This window comes from Pan paniscus, chromosome 19 (genome assembly GCF_029289425.2).
Source record: "Pan paniscus chromosome 19, NHGRI_mPanPan1-v2.0_pri, whole genome shotgun sequence".
NCBI classification, from domain to species: Eukaryota; Metazoa; Chordata; class Mammalia; order Primates; family Hominidae; genus Pan; species Pan paniscus.
The window spans coordinates 92661770-92667900 of NC_073268.2; positions in this window are offsets into that span (position 1 = coordinate 92661770).

The following is a 6131-nucleotide window of genomic DNA, read 5'->3' on the forward strand; positions in this document are numbered from 1 at the left end:
AGGCTATCAGTATGGGGTATCAGGCTATTATTATTCCCTCTAGACTTCTATTTCTTCTTATGTTTGTAGAGAAGAAGCAGATACAGCTAGAAGGGTTGAGGAGAATGCGGGTGTGGGGGCAGGCTGGCATGACATGAATTTGCCAACTTGTCTGTCATGTTTCAGAGAGATTCTTTAATCTTCCCCTTTATTGTACAAACCATCTGGAGGACAGAAAAAACAATTTATCAATAGGAAAGATAATTCGTGGTAAATGTGTATGTAATTTTAGGTTGATCTTGAACTGTATTGAAAGCTATAAATTTTTTGGCTGGGCACAATGGCTCATGTCTGTAATCCCAGCACTTTGGGAGGCTGAGATGGGTGGATCACTTGAGCCCAGGACTTCAAGACCAGCCTGGGCAACATAGTGAAACTCCGTCTCTACTAAAAAATACAAAAAAATTAGCCAGGCGTGGTGGCAGGCGCCTGTAGTCCCAGCTACTCGGGAGGCTGAGGCAGGAGAATCGCTTGAGCCCAGGAGGTGGAGGTTGCAGTGAGCTGAGATCGCGCCACTGCACTCCAGCCTGGGCAACAGAGCGAGACTCCATCTCAAAAAAAAAAAAAAAATTAGCTGGGCCTGGTGGTGTGCGCCTGTAGTCCCAGCTACTCAGGAGGCTGAGATGGGAGGATCGCTTGAACCTAGGAGGTGGAGGTTGCAGTGCGCTGAGATCATGCCACTGCACTCCAGACTGGATGACAGAGTGAGACCCTGCCTCAAAAGAAAAAGATTTTCTTTCTTATGTATGTGTGTATGTATTTATTTATATCAGTGTGGACTCCTAGATTACCATTTGTTGAATGTGTTGAAATTCATTACCATCATTACCAATTTTCATTCTCAAATCATCTTGTATTGAGCCAGTGGGAGCGTCTTCAGGCTGGCTTCTGTGTTCTTTTGATGTGTTCCATTCTTTAAGCACGTCCTTACTTTCTAGAACAATAAAATGTTCCAGGTTCATTTTGTACCTTCCCTACCCCAGCCCTGGAATCAGCCATTTCTCTCTAAGAAGTCCTGGTTGCTTATAGTGAAGAATGCTATCTAGGAACCCAAGATTACATGTACTCACTGTTAGCGGAGTTTCGTTGCTTCTAGACTCTATTCACTGACGGATCTAGGGAATGTATGTATACGTGTGTGCATGTTTATAGGCAGATTCCCACCCATAGAATTCTTTCTTTAGATCTAAAACCATAAGTTCATACTGATACCTTCAATTCTAGTCCAACACCAGAGGGTTCATTGTTCATTATAGTCTTGCCTCTTTCCATAATTGTAACTTTTTTTGACAATGAGAAACAGGAGTCCCATTTTCCTTAACATATTTTCTTATTTGTTGAATCCTGTAATTCATTGAAAGTGGCTTCAGAATGATAAAGCAGTGTGAAAAACAAACCTACCCACCAACTAGAGTTCAATGTTTGTTATCTTTTTTGTCTTTATTCTGAGGATATATAATTGAAATATTGTTTTGCCCATTCTGTGGGGTTATAAATTAGATTTTAATATTGTTAGTTTTTTTTGTTTTTTTGTTTTTTGTTTTTTTTTTAGGCGGAGTCTCACTCTGTCGCCAGGCTGGAGTGCAATGGTGCAATCTTGCTCATGGCAACCTCTGCCTCTCAAGTTCAAGCGATTCTCCTGCCTCAGCTTCCCAAGTAGCTGGGATTACAGGCATGCACCGCCACACCCGGCTAATTTTTGTATTTTTAGTAGAGACAGGGTTTCACCATGTTGGCCAGGCTGGTCTCGAACTCCTGACCTCAGGTGATCCGCCTGCCTTGGCCTCCCAAAGTGCTGGGATTACAGGCATGAGTCACCGTGCCCGGCCTTTTTAAAAATTTTTTATACAGAGTCTTGCTGTGTCACCCAGGCTGGAGTGCAATGGTGCGATCTCGGCTCATTGCAACCTCTGCCCCTCGGGTTCAAGCGATTCTTCTGCCTCAGCCTCATGAGTAGCTGGGATTACAGGCACGTGCCACCATGCCCAGCTAATTTTGTATTTTTAGTGGAGACGGGGTTTCTTTGTGTTGGTCAGGCTGGTCTTGAACTCTCGACCTCAGGTGATCTGCCTGCCTCGGTCTCCCAAAGTGCTGGGATTACAGGTGTGAGCCACCGCATCCAGCCTTATTGTTAGGTTTGTTTGTTTCTCTTTGTATTCAATTTTAGTATTTTTCCCCATCCTGTTGATTTCATTATTTTTTGGGTATGTAAAGTGCAAAGGCAAAACTGCAAAAAGGTATACTGGGAGTAGTGCCACTGCCTCTGCTGACCCTTATTCAATCTCTTATCCCTTCCGCCCTATTCCTCTTTAGCCCCCTTAGGTAACCAATCTCATTAGGTTTTGGTAAATCTTTTCTTTGTGTTCCTTTTTTTTTTTTTTTTTTTTGAGATGAAGTCTCGCTCTGTCACCCAGGCTGAAATGCAGTGGTACGATCTTGGCTCACTGCAACCTCCGTCTCCCAGGTTCAAGTGATTCTCCTCCCTCAGCCTCCTGAATAGCTGGGACTACAGGCATGTGCCACCACACCCAGCTATTTTTTTTAATTTTTATTTTGTATTTTTTGTAGAGATCCTCATCTTCTTTGCCATGTTGGTCAAGCTGGTCTTGAACTCCTAACCCCAAATGATCCACCGGCCTCGGCCTCCCAAAGTGCTGGGATTACAGGCGTGAGCCACCATGCCTGGTCGCATATTTCTTATTCTATCTTGTACAAGGCATAAGTACTGTTCAATTAAATTTGTCCTAAGGCTGCCTCTGTAGATAGAGAACTGTAACCTAACTTGGTTTGTAAACAAACTACAACCTAAAGCTGAGAGAATATTCTTGTAACAAATAGCCAAGTCTTGGTCAATCATAGCAGCTGGGCTTTCAACCAGTCACAGACTGTAAACTGTTCAGATTTGTCCAAATAAGGCAAAAGTGGAGCCGTAACCAATCCAGCTGTTTCTTTTCTTCTTTCTTTCTTTCTTTTTTTTTTTTTTTTTGAGATGGAGTCTCGCTCTGTCACCAGGCTGGAGTGCAGTGGCACGATCTGGGCTCACTGCAACCTCCGCCTTTTGGGTTCAAGCAATTCTCCTGCCTCAGCCTCCCGAGTAGCTGGGACTACAGGTGCACGCCACCACGCCCAGCTAATTTTTGTACTTTTAGTAGGGATGGGGTTTCACCATGTTGGCCAGAATGGTCTCGATCTCTTGACCTCGTAATCTGCCTGCCTTGGCCTCCCAAAGTGCTGCGATTACAGGCATAAGCCACCGCACCCGGGCTTCTTTTTATTTTTGAGATGGAGTTTCGCTCTGTCACCAGGCTAGAGTGCAGTGGCATGATCTCGGCTCAGTGCAACCTGTGCCTCCCAGGTTCAAGCAATGCTCCTGCCTCAGCCTCCCAAGTAGCTGGAATTACAGGCGCCCACCACCACACCCAGCTAATTTTTGTATTTTTAGTAGAGACAGGGTTTCACCATTTGGCCAGGCTAGTCTCGAACTCCTGACCTCAGGTGATCCACCCGCCTCGGCTTCCCAAAGTGTTGGCATTACAGGCGTGAGCCACCACACCCGGCCCAATCCAGCTGTTTCTGTACATCACTTCCCTTTTCTGTCTATAAGTACTGCCTACCCAGGTTGCTGGGTAGAGCTCTCTGAACCTTTACTGGTTCAGGGTGCTGCCTGATTCATTGTTTCTTTGCTCAAAAAACCTTCTAAATTTAATTTGTTTAAAGTCTTTCTTTTTTTTTTTCGTTGTTTTTGTTTTTGTTTAATAGAGACCAGGGTCTTGTTATGTTGCCCAGGCTGGTCTTGAAATCCTGGCCTCTAGTGATCCTCCTGCCTCAGCCTCCCAAAGTCCTGGGATTACAGGCATGAGCCACTGCACCTGGCCTGCATTTCTTACTATGAGTCAAACTGAACATTTTTTTCACATGTCTAAGAATCATTTTTACATCTTTTTTGAGGAGTTGCTGTTCATTTTTTTTTTTTTTTTTTTTGCCTATTTTTCTATTAGGTTTTTGGTCTATTTTCCTCAAAGTCCTTTACTATATATATATATTAACCATTTATCTGTGATATATGTGGCAAATATTTTCTCCCACTTTTTAATTTGTCTTTTGACCTCCTGGTGATTTTTTTCACCATGCAACATTTTATTATTATTATTTTTTTTTTTTGAGACAGAGTCTCACCCTGTTACCAGGCTGGAATGCAGTGGCGTGATCTTGGCTCACTGCAACCTCGGCTTCCTGGGTTCAAGTAATTCTTCTGCCTCAGCTTCCTGAGTAGCTGGGACTACAGGCGCACGCCACCACGCCCAGCTAATTTTTGTATTTTTAGTAGAGATGGGGTTTCACCATGTTGGCCAGAATGGTCTCAATCTCTTGACCTCATGATCTGCCCACCTTGGCCTCCCAAAGTGCTGGGATTATAGGCGTGAGCCACCGCGCCTGGCCCATTTTATTAATTTTATGTAGTAAAATTTACCAGTCTGGTATTGCCTTTGGATTGTGAGTCCTAGTTAGAAATCTTTTTCTTACGTTCTGGTCAAAGAGCTACTCACCCATGAATTCTTAGAACTCTTGTCATTTCTTTCTTTTTTTTTTTTTTTTTTTTTTTTTTTGAGACAGTCTTGCTCTATCGCCCAGGCTGGAGTGCAATGTCACGATCTCTGCTCACTGCAACCTCTGCCTCCTGGGTTCAAGCGATTCTCCTGCCTCAGCCTCCAGAGTAGCTGGGATTACAGGCATGCGCCACCAGGCCTGGCTAATTTTTTGTATTTTTATTAGAGATAGCATTTCCCCATATTGGCCAGGCTGGTCTCGAACTCCTGACCTTGTGATCCGCCTGCCTCGGCCTCTGTCATTTCATTTTTTTACATTTAGATCTCTGAACCATCTGGAATTTAATTGTTGATGGGAGTTACAGACCTAGTTTGATTTCTTTCTAAATGACCACCTGGCTGTCTGAGCACCATTAATCACAATGCTTGGGTCTATTTCTGGACCTTCTGTTCCATTCCACTGGTCTGTCTATTCCTGCTTCAGTACCACACTGTTTTAATTATAGAGACTTTATAGTATGTCTGAATATTTGGTAGAGGTAGACCTCTCTCATAGCTTTTCTTTCGCAGGTATTCCTAGCTCTTTTTACATTTTTATCCTTCCATATGAATGTGTGTATCAGTTTAGGCTCTAGAAAAAATGTTTTGGCATTTTACTAGAATCGCATTAAGTTTATTAATTAACTTGAGGAGAACTGACATGTATTTATGATATTGAGTCATCTTTTCCAAGAACAAAAGATGACTTGGCTTATTCGGGTCTACTTCTGTGTCTTTCAGGAGTGTTAATGTTTTCCTCATACAGACTTTGTTGCTCTTGTAAATGGGTTTTCTCTACATTATATCCTCTACTTGATTATCATTTATGTTTATGACAGTTACTGATTTCCGTATGCTAATCTTATATCCTGCTAACTTACTATAATATGTAGCCTATTTATCACAGTTTTCCTCTTCTCTTCCAATCCTTATGCCTCTAATTGACCTATCTTTTCTAATTCTATTGGCTTATACTAGCAGAGTGATCTAACCCATCAGTATATTCTACTTTGGACTCGAGTAACACTCGGTGAGGCTCAGTCGTTAAGTTTAGGTAGCCTGAGTTTAAATTTGAGGAGGCCAATATGGGGGTAAGGGGGCGCTCTGCCCGTGGCTACTCATTTTCTCTCCTGCTCTGACCTGATTGGTGTCCACCCTGTCAACGTCGTTGTGACTAGAGCTTTGTGGGGGAAAAGCATTTATTGCTTTTTATTGCTGAACTAAGGAGCCTGGGGTGCCGCGGAGGACAGGGCGCCGCGAGCAGGGCGCCGAGCTGCCGCCACCTGCCGCCCGGAGCTGGCACTGCACCCTTTTAGTGCAAAGCAAATCCCTGTCCCATTGGTCACCTCCTTCCCTAACCATGAAGTCTAAAGGGAAGCTCCCCTCTCTCCCTTCCACTCTCCTACCGAGGGTCCTTTATTCTATTTATTTATTTATTTGTTTATTTATTTATTATTTTTATTTTTGTTATTTTTTGAGACGGAGTCTTGCTCTGTCGCCCAGGCT